Source organism: Rhinoraja longicauda, chromosome 6 (assembly GCF_053455715.1).
Source record: "Rhinoraja longicauda isolate Sanriku21f chromosome 6, sRhiLon1.1, whole genome shotgun sequence".
In the NCBI taxonomy this organism is placed as follows: domain Eukaryota; kingdom Metazoa; phylum Chordata; class Chondrichthyes; order Rajiformes; family Arhynchobatidae; genus Rhinoraja; species Rhinoraja longicauda.
The window spans coordinates 31,421,433-31,436,920 of record NC_135958.1 but is presented as its reverse complement, the minus strand read 5'-3'; the positions used below and the strand labels follow the sequence as shown (position 1 = coordinate 31,436,920).

Here is a 15,488-nt window from a genome sequence, read left to right as displayed (position 1 = left end):
TCGCTGTAAAGCAGCAACTCTACCGCTGCGCTACCGTGCCGCCCTTGTGAGGTTATTGGACACAACTCCACAGAAGTAATGGTTTCATCAGCACATCTTATTCAGGAGAATACATTCACGTGGGCAGAAAGCCTATTTTAATTTTGAGTCAGGTTCTCATGACTACAAAATACAGGAATACTAATGAAGTATTTTGATAAAACACAAACTTTCATTAGAATCATTGAGCAATGATTGTTGGCACAAATTATCAGACAGAGGTGTCCAAACAGTCCCATTCACCTGTAGAAAGAAGGAACTGCAGATGCCAGTGTACAGAAAAACATGCAAAGTGCTGGAGGAACTCAATGGGCCTGGAGAACATGGATAGGTGACGTTTCAGGTTGGGTCCCTTTTTCAGACTCTATCCCAGTCCCATTCACCTGTTTTGTCCCAAGGGCCCTGTATTTTTCCCTCCCTTCAAGTACTTGTCCGACTTGCTTTTTGATAGTTAGAATTGAATTTGTCTCCACCACCTTCACAGGCAATGCATCCAAGATCAAAACAACCCTCCAGGCATTGTTAGAACTATTGCATGTCCGCTTGGATCTCTGGATACTGCCATTCTTAATAAGTCTTGTATCCCAACTGGTCACTGTGTTGCACAATTTTATCCAATCTCCTTTTCACATTCTATTTTCAAAGGAGAATAACGCCACATTCTGCTGTCTTCATTTCTGTAAGCTCCGACCACTGTTTGGCAGCCAAATTTGATCAGAATATGCGAGAACACAAGAAAATAGGAGACGGAGCAGGCTTTCTGTGCCCCCCCTCACCCACTACGCCCCCCTCCGCCCCCCCTCCCCCCCCACCCCCCCTCCTCTCCAGCCTTCCCCACCATTCACTACAATCATGGACGATCTACTCCCCGGCCTCAATGTTCCTCAACCTTTCAAAACATTATCTATCTCCACTTTAAATTCTTCTAATAAGCTAACCCCCACAGCGAAACGAGGCTGAGAATTCCAGAGATTCACCACCCTCTGAGGGAAGGCATTTCTATGTATTCCAGCTGCTTGACAACATTCCTGTGGGAACTTATTTAAAACAAAGCTAAAGGTCCTAATATAAATGGAAGTTGTTGTATTACCAATCGCAGAGTTAACGTGGAAGTGTAATGCACACTAAGAGCTGTTAAAAGACATCAGCTGCCTATTATATTGTATTACTATTGCCGATTAGATCAGATACCCTTTGTTGGGTTCAGCTGGGGTCCAGCCAGAAATATTTCTGGTGGCGGCACAGAAAAGTCATTTGAGTGCTAAAGCAGTGAAAGTTGTTCACCGAAGGCGTGACACCGTCCAAACTTCAGGAAGGTTTTCAAAATAAAGTTGAAGATTGAAATTCAAAAATAAATCAAGTAATTTTATGGTGCTGGAGCTCTTACTCTCATCTTTGAACTCTATTATCAAATACAAAGTTACATTCAGTTAAACACTTAGAATACAATAATAGTCTTTACTAAATTTATATTAACCTTATGTAAAAACTGTTTTGGATGCAATTATACTAAGCAACAAGAATCTTATCGCTAAATCGTAACCTTGAAGGTAGGAGCCTCAAAACCAAATATTACGTTGAACGCTGGTGTGGAAGCTGGTTTGATAATTGTAGATGTGGAAGGTATTTACAAGCCCATTATAGTACCCATTGATCAATGCCACGGGACTCTGTCTCCTCCTGGTTTACTGCATTCTTTGAGCTTAACATGGCTTGTGCCTTTCATCAGCAGCAATAGCATTTTGCCCTTTATTCCCTAAGTGCTCTTTTCTTCTTCCCTTAAGTATGCTCCATTAGGGTCCTATGTACTTGGTAATGTTCAAGAAATTTCCCCAGTATTTTCTTATCTGCAGAGGCTTCTAATTGCTTTATAAAGCTTTTCCTGTTACAAACCACAAAGTCAGACAGGGTTAGTTCCACTTAAATTTAAATTGCAGATATTTTATTTTTGTGGTTGGCTTCCCTTGACCAGAACCCTCCTTTAAACTAAATTATGGCTCATTTACTACTTTTACTCAATTTTCCTTACAATTGCCAAGCAAAAATGCAACTCAATCCTGAAAGCTTCAGTGGGGTGACACTGTGGTTCAGCGGTAGAGTTGCTGCCATACAGCGCCAGAGGCCCGGATTTGATCCAGACTATGGTTGCTATCTGTATGGAATTTGTATGTTCTCCCTGTGACCGTGTGGGTTTTCTCCAGGTGCTCCGGTTTCCTTCCACATCCCAAAGACGTGCAAATTTGTAGATTAATTGGCTTCTGTAAATTGCTCCTAGCGTGTAGGGCAGAACTAGTGAATGGGTGAACATTGGTCAGTGAGGAGTTGGTAGGCCAAAGGGCCTGTTTCTACGATATTTCTCTAAACCAAACTAAACTAAGACTTCATAACCTGTACAGGGCCAGTTATTGGACAATAACATCCAGTGGTTATATGCCAGCAGAAGGGTTTCAGAGTTTTATTTTTAGTTTTACTTTTAGAGACACAGCGTGGAAAGAGGCCCCTCAGTCCACCAAGTCCACGCTGACCATCAAACATCCATTCCCACTAGTTCTTTGTTATCCCGCTTTCTCTAAGACTCCCTGCACAATAGGGACCATTTTACAGAGGTCAATGAACCTACAAACCCACACGTCTTTGGGATGTGGGAGGAAACCAGAGCATCCGGAGGAAAGCCACCTGGTCACCGGGAGAACGTGCAAACTCCACATGGACAACACTTGAGGTCGGGATCAAACTTGTGAAGCAGCAGCTCTACCAGCTGTGCCACTATATCACCACAAGAGATGGCTAAATTACTGGAGAATTTTCCTGAATAGTATCAAATACATAAGGCCCTGATGGAGTTTTTTAGGTAACATAGATCTATCCAAACACTCTCAAAGCTTTGCGTTCAAGGAGCAGAGGTTCATATCATCACTGCAAGAAAGTAGCATTTCTTCATGCAACTTTAAGGCTATTGTAACCATCTTGCAATAGGTGCCTTTTAGTCTTCAAACTTGTTGAACTTCCCAATGGGGGATGGGAGACACCCTCAATATTTCAAAATAATCTGGATAAAATCAGACATCTCTATGGTGATCACAAGACCTCAGTGCTAAACCCTAGGCCATAATGAAATATACTTAGAAGTTGAACTTGATTTCCAATTAAAGATGGCAACTTCCTCTAACTCAAGGTCAGTTATAAACTCAGTGAAGATGTGTATCTATGCGTTGTTTCTGTCTGGACTGAGATTAACTGAACACTAATTCCAAAATATGTCCAATTTGCAACATGACTATTCAAGGAATGTAAAATATTTTGTCCAAGATATAGAATTGAGTACAGATTGTGGTGAAGGTATGAAGATATAAAGAAATTTAATTTAGTACACATTATAGCTCAATAATACTACGGCTCAATTAATACACAGAGATATTCCTCGCTTCATCTTCTCCTTCAGATGTTTATCTTTGTTCAAATATTTTAGATTTGGAGAGAAATATTAAAAATAATTCACTAAATATGTGTTTTCTAAAATTTTAAAGTCTGATAATCAAACATTTTCCTTAGGCCAAAAGAACAGTGGTTCATTTGAGAAATTGAATAATCTTTTAATATTCCTCATTGCCTGACAATACTTGAATCTGAAGAAGGGTCTCGACCTGAAATGCACCCGTTCCTTCTCTCCAGAGATGCTGCCTGTCCCGTTGAGTTACCCCAGCATTTTGTGTCTACCATCGATTTAAACCAGCATCTGCAGTTCTTTCCTACAATACTTGAATCTACTTGATTAGAGAAGTCTTCATTACAAAGCAGTGGGAAGCTAAGTGTGCTCGAAGATAATAAAATTTAGTACATAAATCCTCGCTGTTGGAAAAGCTGCAGGGCATGTTTGATTGCTACATGAAGTTGGCCAAGTAGAATTCATTATCTTCAGATGCATGAGTCTGAGCATAAGTCCGGAGCAGAGTATCAAATAATCGGGATAAGGCAGGCAGTGGGAATAAGTCAGAAGGGAGAGAGTCAGGAAATATTTAACAAAATCATTGCAAAATTTATAATCGAGTTGGACTAATTTCCAAGCGCAAGGAAATTTCAAAGAACATTAGCATGTCATCGTGGCCACACTTTGCTCTGTTCTCTTGGGTCTACGACTTTGGAACAGTTTCAGAATCAAAGCTGTCCAATGGTGATAGTCCACAAACAAATCATATTTTCTTTGGACGATATAAGTTCCAGTTTGGCTGAACAGGAAGTCACAAATTGAGCCAAAATGAACTCTTGAACCTTAGCCTTATCTTGACACGTGCATAATTCTATGCTTGTCCTAAAGTCTGGCGAAAATATTCTCTAACTCACTTGAGTATTTGAGTGTGGTTCTCTGGTTGCTGTGTTGATAAATGTGCTGTGCAGAAGGCTGTCAACCTGTTTTAACTGTGGAACCAGCGAATTCAATTCCTGCTGTGTTATTAATCCTGTTAGGAATGTCTTTTACAAGGAAGACATTTTCAATACGCAGGAGAGCAAAACAGTTTGCTCTTTTAGTTTAGTTTAGAGAAACAGCGCGGAAACTGGCCCTTCGGCTAATTGAGTCCGCGCTGACCAGCGATCCCCGTACACTAGTTCCATCCTCCACACCCGAGGAATTCATAGAAGCCAATTAACCTACAAATCTGCATGTCTTTGGAGTTAGATTTTTTTTTTTAGATTTAGAGATACAGTGTGGAAACAGGCCCTTCGGCCCACCGAGTCCGCGCCGCCCAGCGATCCCCGCACATTAACACTATCCTACACACACTAGGGACAATTTCTTTTTTTTAACATTTTTACCCAGTCAATTAACCTACATACCTGTACGTCTTTGGAGTGTGGGAGAAAACCGAAGATCTCGGAGAAAACCCACGCAGGTCACGGGGAGAACGTACAAACTCTGTACAGACGGCGACCGTAGTCAGGATCGATCCTGAGTCTCAGGCGCTGCATTCGCTGTGAGGCAGCAACTCTATCGCTGCGCCACCGTGCCGCAACGGAGTTAGGGAGGAAACCGGAACACCCAGAGAAATCCCACGCAGTTACAGGGAGAACATACAAATTCCATACAGACAGCATCCATAGCCAGGATTAAACTGGGGTGTCTGGTGCCGTAAGTCAGCAACTCTACCGCTGCACCACTGTGCCGTCCTGCTCACCAAAGGAAATGCAATGTTAAAGTGCTCGGATTTTTTGTCCTTTTGGAAATTCAATAACACAATGCAACTACTTTCAGACTTGTGCAAATGGAAATTGATTCTATTCTGTGAGTGAAATACAACAACAATAATTTCTAGATCAAGATTTAAGCAGACACTTTCTATGTGAGCCAAACTTGTGGGAACAACGTAATACCTGCTACAGGAGTGCATGTGATAAATTCATTCCCAATGCATCATTCCTTTTGGAGCCAAGAGGGGAAGTTGGACCACGAGTTCCTTTTGCCAATAGTCCCAGACTTCCTACCCTGTTGGCCTGCACGTAAAGTACTTCAATGGTTCAATGGTGCTTTATTTGTTACATGTGCAACTTCTCAGCAATATTCTTTTTGCAGATTTACACATAATAATAATAATAATAATAATGCATTTTATTTATATAGCGCTTTTCATATACTCAAAGACGCTTTACAGAGATTTTGAGAACATAGGGAAATGAATAAATAGATAAATAAGTAAATAAATAAATGAACAGAGAAAGGAGACAGAAGGTGAGGTGACCTTCAGTGGTTGAAGGCAGTACTGAACAGTTTTGTTTTGTTGCAATGTTTTGGCGCCATTTCCACTGTCCGAAAGTCCCATCCACCCACACGCTCGGTCTACTGGAGCAGTCCCCAATCCTGGTAGGTCCCAGGCACCTACAGGGCCTGCTCCATCACCCTCTACCGGCTTTACCCACAAATCGACTGCCTTGCCGAGCCATCTTAGTGTCCCGGGAGCGCCTCCTGCAGCCGACAGTTGGAGCAAAATGGAAAGGCCACGAGAATTCGGTGTTTGAAGTAATGGGCGATTTATTAAAACTGGTGCATACCAGGAGGTCAACTTTGACTGTCAAAGCTGATGTCCTGGTGCGCGCCAGTTTTAATAAATCACCCATTACTTCGAACACCAACTATGCTTGGCCTTTCCGTTTTCCTCCAATACCGAGCTTGAAGGCGCTGAAGGCAATACCCCTTACAGACATTATTGCCACCTTCCCCACATTATGTTATAGGTACCCACTCTACAACTTCACTAGATCTGCAGGAGCACCCAATAAACTGAATTAAACAGCCCAGTAAAGAACTTTAACACAGAGATATTAAGCTTAGGTTGTATCTCTCTCGCAGGTGGATGCAAAAATAAAATCAGATTGTTGTTTCAAAGTGGAGCAGGGGAAACGTGGCCAATTCTCCACCAATTGCCAAAAACAAGAATTTAAAATAAAAAATCTGCAGATGATGGAAATCTGAAATAAGAACAGAAAATACTGGAAACATTTGGCAGTTCAGACGACATTTGTGGAAAGAGAAATGGATTAAGTGTTTCCGGTCAAAGTCCTTTCTTCAGAAGCAGAATAACTGGTCATTATCATCTTGCTTTTTATGGGAGTTTGGTGTGGCTCAATTGTTGGTGAATTTCCTATATTGTAATAGTGCTCATCCTCAAAAGAAGCTAATTGGTGCTTCCGAACATCTTAAAAAGTTCATACATGCAATTACTTTTTTAGGCAATGTAGTTGCTCTGGGAAACAGCATGTTTAACCAAGGTGCAATTATAATGAAAGTCTAATGGGTATTAGTTCATGCATTGTCTCAAAGAGGTGGAACTACTGGATAAATATTTTCTATCCCCTGTATTTGTGGCAAGCAATTCCTTTATGATCTCTACATAAATGTATAATTTTATTTGTGCAATACCTCACCAAGGAAATACAAAATAGTTCAACATCATGGATGTTCAGCGTCACTGTAGCGCAGCGGTAGAGTTGCTGCCTTACAGTACTTGCAGCGCTGGTGACCCGGGTTTGATCCCGACTACGGGTGCCGTCTGTACGGAGTTTGTGCGTTCTTTCCGTGACCTGCATGGGTTTTCTCCGAGATCTTCGGTTTCCTCCCGCACTCCAAAGACGTACAGGTTTGTAGGTTAATTGGCGTGGTAAATGTAAAAATTGTCCCTAGTGTGTGCAGCATAGTGGTAGTGTGTAGGGGTCACTGGTGGGCGCAGTGGGCCAAAGGGCCTGTTTCTGCACTGTATCTCTAAACTAAACTACACTAAACTAAATCATAGTAATTCATGGCATGTTCACATAAATGGTTCACATTTTTTTTTAAAAAAAATAGATTAGTAACAGCACAGCAAAAATACAGAATGAATGTTATGGATGTGGAATTAATTTCCCAAGGGTATCAGCTGAGATGGTAAGAGCATCTGAGTACAGGATGTCATGTTAGAGTTACATAGTGCATTGCTGAGATCACACCTAGAATATCTTTATCTCCTTACCTACGAAAAAAGAATTGCCATCGAAGGAATGCAATGAAGATTCACCAGTCTGATATCTGGGGTGATGAGTCTGCTACATGTGCTGAGATTAGGGTCAGCGGAGTTTGTTTTTTTCAGTAGAACTTCGAAGAAGGAGAGGAAATTGAATTGGCACGTTCACAATTCTGACAGGACCAAAAGGACAAGGATGCAGTGAGGATATTTCCCCTGGTTGGGATGTCCAGATCAAGGAATCACGGCATTTGGTTAAAGGGCAACTGAATTAGAGCTGTAATGAGAAAAAAAATACTTCTGACCCAGAGGGTAGTGAGCCACCTGTGGAATTTGCGATCACAGAGGAAGGGCTAAAGATGTAAAAGGCATCAATGAGTTTGGGAAAGAAAGGGAATGTAGTGTGGAAATAGACAATCAGCCATGATGGTATTGAATGGGAGAGCAGGCTTGAGGAGCCCAGTAGTCGACACCTTTTCTCAGTCCTTCAATGCTTTCTCTGCTGATATTCAATAATGGAAAGGCAGATTGAAGAAGAGAGTGAAGCTGGTGAATGTGATTCCATCCAACTGCTGGAGTGTAGGATAAGCCCCAATATAGGGTGGATAATTCACATTTTGTAACTGTTATGTATTTCATTATTTTACTGATTACACGTGAATAGACACAAAATGCTGGAGTAACTCAGCGGGTCAGGCAGCATCTCTGGAGAGAAGGAATGGTGAAGTGTTGGGTCAAGACCCTTCTTCAGATATGGAATTTCCTAACTTTGAACGGTATAAACTAATTACTGGTAGACACAAAATGCTGGAGTAACTCAGCGGGACAGGCAGCATCTCTGGAGAGAAGGAATGGGTGAAGTGTCGGGTCGAGACCCTTCTTCAGAGTGCCTGACCCGTTGAGTTACTCCAGCATTTTTTGTCTACGTTCGATTTAAACCAGAACCTGCAGTTTTCTTTCCTACACAACTAATTACTGGCAGCCATTTTAATTCAGACACAAAAAAATTGTAACTAGTAGTTTTGCGACCATCAGCATCATACAGAATATTAACATTAATAAGAGGCTTTCTGAATCAAGTTTTCCTTAAAGTTCATCAGCCTGAAAAGTTTTTTTACAGTAAAATAAATGAACCTTGTGCACTGGTGTGACAAGACAAGGTTGGTGGGGGAAATGAGATGAGGGTGTTGGGAGGGGTGGTGGTGCTAGCAAAGTCCAGTGGAGATAAGCCTCTCAAAGCTACCTGAGGAAATGCAACATCCAATTGACTCCTGGGAATCTCAGGTCCGCAGTTGCTCGAAATGAAGAACGAGCATCTGGGATGGTATTGAGGGCCATGCAAAAGAAGGTTCAGGTTTAGGTTTGTTATTGTCACATAGAGTCGCAGAGTCAGACAGAGTGGAAACAGGCCCTTTGGCCCATCAGTTCAAATTCAAGTACAATAGATAGAGCAAAGGGGAAGATACAGAGCCCAGAATATAGTTCTCAGCTTTGCAGCAAATTGTAGCGCATCAGTTTCTTAGACAAAGTCCAATGTCCTCTGTGGGGCAGAGGTGAATCAAACAGTACCCTAACTTATGGAAGGACTGTTCAGAAACCTGATAACAGAGGGAAAGCTGTTGGTTGAAACTCCATTTAAAAATGTAACCAAGAAGATGAGGATCACTTCATAAACTGCCTACTCCCTGCCATCTCACACGCCTTCTGTCTATGAAAGTCTTCGGGGCATATGTTGTATTTATTAACCAACTCACATCCCACAAGACAGCTGGAAGTAAGTCATCCCTGATTCTGAGCGCCTGCCTAGGAAGAAGAGCTTTCCCATTCCCCCAAGATAATCAAAAGAACGTGTGTGCTGTTATGCAGAAAATAGCAGTATATTTTGCATGCTCTGCAAACGTTTCTGGAGAAACTGGACAGGTGCCTTTTTGGGTCGGGATCCTTATTTAGACATGGTGACAGGACTGCAGAATTGTAGAACAAAATTACTCATTTGAAAGTTAAAAGTTAAAATCCAAAATGTGTTTTGGGGGAACAAGGAGATGAATCTTCATCCTGAGATGAAGGGGGAAATGGAGGGAAAAATACTATTTTCGCCGTGAAGTTTATGAGGAAAATTAGAGGGAGAATGTGAAATATTTCATGGTGATACATTCTGAGGAATAATGGTCGAAGGGGCAACAAGTTGTAGTGAAAGAAAAGTAATGGCATAGAAGCTCTGTGGGTTGCTGATGGCAGGTGAAGGATCAAGGATTAAAATTAAGTCATGAAGGATTAGGCCAATATAGGAAAGATGTCGTCAAGCTGGAAAGGGTACAGAGAGGATTTACGAGGATGTTGCCAGGACTCGAGGGTCTGAGCTATAGGGAGAGGTTGAGTAGGCTGGAACTCTGTTCCCTGGAGCGCAGGAAGATGAGGGGTGATCTTATAGAGTTGTATAAAATCATAAGAGGAGTAGATCGGCTAGATGCACCAGAGTCTCTTGCCCTGAGTAGGTGAATTGAGGATCAGAGGACATAGGTTTAAGGTGAAGGGGAAAAGATTTAATAGGAATCTGAGGTGTAACTTTTTCACACAAAGAGTGGTGGGTGTATGGAACAAACAGTACCCTAGCTTATGGAAGGACTGTTCAGAAACCTGATAACAGAGGGAAAGCTGTTGGTTGAAACTCCATTTAAAAATGTAACCAAGAAGATGAGGACCACTTCATAAACTGCCTACTCCCTGCCTTCTCACACGCCTTCTGTCTATGAAAGAGTCTTCGGGGCATATGTTGTATTTATTAAACAACTCACATCCCACAAGACAGCTGGAAGTAAGTCATCCCTGATTCTGAGCGCCTGCCTAGGAAGAAGAGCTTTCCCATTCCCCCAAGATAATCAAAAGAACATGTGTGTGTGTGTGTGTGTGTGTGTGTGTGTGTGTGTGTGCTGTTGTGCAGAAAATAGCAGTATATTTTGCATGCTCTGCAAACGTCTCTGGAGAAACTGGACAGGTGCCTTTTTGGGTCGGGATCCTTCTTTAGACATGGTGACAGGACTGCAGAATTGTAGAACAAAATTACTCATTTGAAAGTTAAAAGTTAAAATCCAAAATGTGTTTTGGGGGAACAAGAAGATGAATCTTCATCCTGAGATGAAGGGGGAAATGGAGGGAAAAATACTATTTTCGCCGTGAAGTTTATGAGGAAAATTAGAGGGAGAATGTGAAATATTTCATGGTGATACATTCTGAGGAATAATGGTCGAAGGGACAACAAGTTGTAGTGAAAGAAAAGTAATGGCATAGAAGCTCTGTGGGTTGCTGATGGCAGGTGAAGGATCAAGGATTGAAATTAAGTCATGAAGGATTAGGCCAATATAGGAAAGATGTCGTCAAGCTGGAAAGGGTACAGAGAGGATTTACGAGGATGTTGCCAGGATTCGAGGGTCTGAGCTATAGGGAGAGGTTGAGTAGGCTGGAACTCTGTTCCCTGGAGCGCAGGAGGATGAGGGGTGATCTTACAGAGCTGTATAAAATCATGAGAGGAATAGATCGGCTAGATGCACCCGAGTCTCTTGCCCTGAGTAGGTGAATTGAGGATCAGAGGACATAGGTTTAAGATGAAGGGGAAAAGATTTAATAGGAATCTGAGATGTAACTTTTTCACACAAAGAGTGGTGGGTGTATGGAACAAGCTGCCAGAGGAGGTAGATGAGGCTGGGACTATCCCAACGTTTAAGAAGCAGTTAGACAGTTACATGGATAGGACAGGTTTGGAGGGATATGGACCAAACGGAGGCAGGTGGGACAAGTATGGCTGGTGCGGGCAAGTTGGGCCGAAGGTCCTGTTTCCACGCTGTATCACTCTATGAATCCAAATGAAATCCCAAACACTCACAGCATGGAATGGAGCTAGTCCACCCACCTTGTTCAAGTGAAACTTCACTGGAGGAATTCTGACCTATTTCATTTGCCCTAATGTACTGGATCTTATGCTTATTTAAATGTTTATCAATTTAGGAAAGCTCTGTTGTCATTCAGTCTAAACATGCTGGCTTCTCTTTTAAACATATGAGGAATTTCACTTCAATTTAAAAATGAATTCCTGGCTCTGCTCATTTTTGTTTTGCCGTGATGATGTTGCAGAGGTTTGGCTGAGCACCAATCTGATATAACAATCTTGATTTATTTTCTTGCCTGGCACCATGTTCTCTGCAGGGGGGTTGTTTAAGAGTAGCCCAAGAGTGCCAGCAGTTTTGTGGAGGGTAAGCAACATTCAAACATTCTTTTCCCTCGTCTTCTTCTCAAAGGTGAGAGGGGAAAGATTCACTGGGAACCTGAGGGATGGCTTATTGACTCAGAGGGTGGTGGGAGTATGGAATAAGCTCCCAGATGCAGGTACAACAACAACATTTAAAAGACACTTGGATAGGTGCATGGATAGGAAGTATTTAGAGGGATTTGGGCCAGGACAGTCAGGACAGTTTGTTTGTTTGTTTTTAATGTCTTGACTGTTTTGCAAAGCGTCTTTGAGCATTTGGAAAAGCGCTATAAAAAAAAAATGTTTATTATTATTATTATTATTATTATTATTATTATTATTATTATTATTATTATTATTATTATTATTATTATTATTATTATTATTATTATTATTATTATTATTATTATTATTATTATTATTATTATTATTATTATTATTATTATTATTATTATTATTATTATTATTATTATTATTATTATTAAATGTGGGCATATGGGACTAACTTCTTAGTCGGCATGGATGAGTTGGGCTGAAGGGCCTATTTCCGTGCTATATGACTCTATGCCTCGATACATTGAGAAGGAATGGTACCCTTTTATGGTCCTTTTTATTGTCACATGTACCGAGGTACAGATAAATTCTTTTTTGCATACAGTTCAAGAAACGTATTACTATATATAAGCACATCTCGGATTCTGTACAAGTGTATAGGAATAGCACACTGACGCAGTAGGCAAGAGTGGCCGGGATTTGGCACCATTTTCAATTGCAAGTTGTTACAAGTGTAGGGTGCCTAACCTGGCCAGTAAGGCTCATTGTCCTGGCGGCATTGCTGGATCGGCCTGGCCAAGTGTGGTCGTTGGTGTCCTCCCCACCACTCCGGTTGCGTCCCGCCCGCGTGCTCGGCCTCAATCAGCGGTGCCCGGTGCGGCCGAGCCCCAGGCCGCTGGATGGCTCCAGCACCACATGGGTGCACTGCACTACCTCCATCAGCAGACAGCAACTTATGAAGGGAATATTGGACCACGTAAGAAGAATGTCTCCATTTATCTGCATTTTCTAATCAAGAATATCCAAGTTTGAATTCTGGTTCTACCAGGCCTTTTATTCCCAACTTGTCGAGCCTGCATAGATCACTTATTTAGAGTCCAGTGATGGCAGGCTTTTCTTTGAGGTTGAGATCAAATGCTGCTCAATTGTGGGACACAAATCTCCGTACACTTCATAGCACAAGAGTCAAATTCTCCACTTCAAATGTTAGCAGCAGCTCAGCTTTTCCTCATAAATCATGGATGCAAATTAAAATGCATGCACCTGTTTTAAATTCTGTGCAATGAATCAAGCAGAATAGTTGAAGACAGCCTAAGAAGCTATGCTTTCTACTTCAGACATAACTATGCATCTGATGTAGGCCAAAAGCAGACTCCTGTTGGTCAATAATAAGACTAGAAAGATTCCATTTGGGTTTCCGTAAGATATTTGGTTGTAGTTTAGTCTTTAGTTTTAGAGATACAGTGTGGATACAGGTCCTTCGGCCCATTGATTCCGCACCGATCAGCAATCACCCGTCCAGTTCTATCCTACACACCAGGGACAATTTATCTGAGCCAATTAATCTACAAACCTGTATGTCTTTGGAGCGTGGGAAGAAATCGGAGCACCGGGAGAAACGCCACATGGTCACAGGGAGAACGTACGAACTCTGTACAGACAGCACCTGTAGTCAGGATCGAACCCGGGTCTCTTGCACTGTAAGGCGCAGCAGTAGAATTGCTGCCTTACAGCGCTTAGAGCGCCAGAGATCTGGGTGCAATCCCAACTACGGGTTCTGTCTGTACAAAATTTTGACGTTCTCCCCGTGACCGCGTGGGTTTTCTCCGAGATCTTCGTTTTCCTCCCACACTCCCAAAGACATGCAGGTTTGTAGGTTAATTGGCTTGGTATAAATGTAAATTGTCCCTTGTGTGTGTAGGATAGTGAGTTAATGTGCGGGGAGCGTAGATTGGTGCAGACTCAGTGGTCCGAAGGGCCTGTTTTCACGCCGTATCTCTAAAACTAAACTAAACTAAATTCTACTGCTACGTTACCGGTCTGCCCTAAACCTGTTCTCACCATTGTCACATGATTGAGAGGCAGAAGGAACATCACTGCAGGAACTCAAGTCTTCCTCAAAGACTTTCCTGCTCTTTGATTAAAATTATATTTCCCTGGGGTTAAAATACCTCACTCACATCCATAATCCCAATTTCCCTATTCCAAAGAAGCGAGCTGCCCAAGCAGGTTTGCTTCAATTTACTATTCCCAATCTTTACACAATTTTAAATATGTACAGTACATTACCCTGTGAGGTGTTGTTCTCCAAGATAAAGCCTCCGATCAAATGTGAAATTAGCTTTCTAATGATCAAAATAATGCCTGATTTAAAATACCATGAGCAAACTCTAAAATTAAAGTTCTTGCAAGTTCAAGAAAATCCTCTCATTCAAATCAAGTCAAGTTTATTTGTCACATACACATAAATGTGCAGTGAAATGAAAGATTACCCACAGTCCAAATTGTGGCTAATGGAGGCATTCACTGTGGCTCAAAGACACCACTGCAAGAATTCCTCGGGAAGGTGAACTTTCATTGATCTCCTCTCTGCCAATATGGTCACATTTGTCTACAGGATACTGTGTATGCATCAACTTCAGTCGCAACTTCGAACGTCAATCGGAAATCAGAAAAAAACCCTGAAAATTGAAATCTAAAATAATCAGCCAGACAGGCAGCAACTTAGCAGCGAGAAACAGAGTTCATTTTTCAGGTTGGGAACCTTTCATCGGAGCTGAGAAAATCTAGACTTCAAACGTGTTCTCAGTTGTAGAGAAGGGCCAAGGGTGGTGTGGGAAAAGGGTGGATGTCAAGAGAGACGGAAGATGTGTAGGTGGTGATGTCAACGGCAAGAGTATGGTGAAGGCTTCTTCATCTCAGTTGATCTGCCTGGGGATATATAACTAGAAAGGGAGAATGTAAACAGAGAAGATCAAATCAAAGGCGTAGCTGTGGAAACACATTTGGGCCCACTACGTTATACCTCTCACATTGTGGGATTCATGGAACACTGCTGGTTTCAGTTCAACTCAGGCTCACTAGCTGATCTCTTTGTTTGTGCTGCATTTATGACTACATCAGTGCTGTTTCTTGATCATGTTGAGAATTCAAACTTGTAATCACCTTTGTTATCAATTTCCATTCGGCTCTCACTTTCACAAGATCCATCCATAACTCTTCCCTTCCCTTTCTCAACTTTTCTATCCCCATCCGTGGAAGAGATATGAGGCTAACAAAATCCGTCGCAGGCCCATGGCTTTCCACGGCTGTGTATGCTGTAACCATCGTCCATTGTAACTGACTGGGCTTTCTGTTCCATTTGCTGCATTTTCTGCTCTGACATCCTCTGCTGTTGCACAGATCAAGGGTAAGGATTCCCTTTTCTTCACCTTGCACTACACCATCTTCAACATTCAGCAGATCAACTTCCATAATTTCCACCCATTTTCAGCAACATTCCACCACCAAGCACTTCGCACTTTAGCTTCCCTTCAACATTCCCAAAGGACTTGTTCCTTATTGTCTCCCAGGATTACTTTTCCATCTCCACTACATCCACTCCCCTGCTTATGGAACTTTCCCAAGCAGTGCCAAGAGATGCAGTACCTGCCCTTTCACTTCCC

General features: G+C 42.0%; 1 protein-coding gene across 1 annotated transcript in view; it reads left to right on the top strand.

The window, feature by feature from the left end:
• Positions 1–15,488, top strand: part of wfdc1 (WAP four-disulfide core domain 1) — a 201,204-nt gene that overhangs the window by 142,949 nt on the left and 42,767 nt on the right. The gene's annotated exons all lie outside the window — the stretch shown is intronic.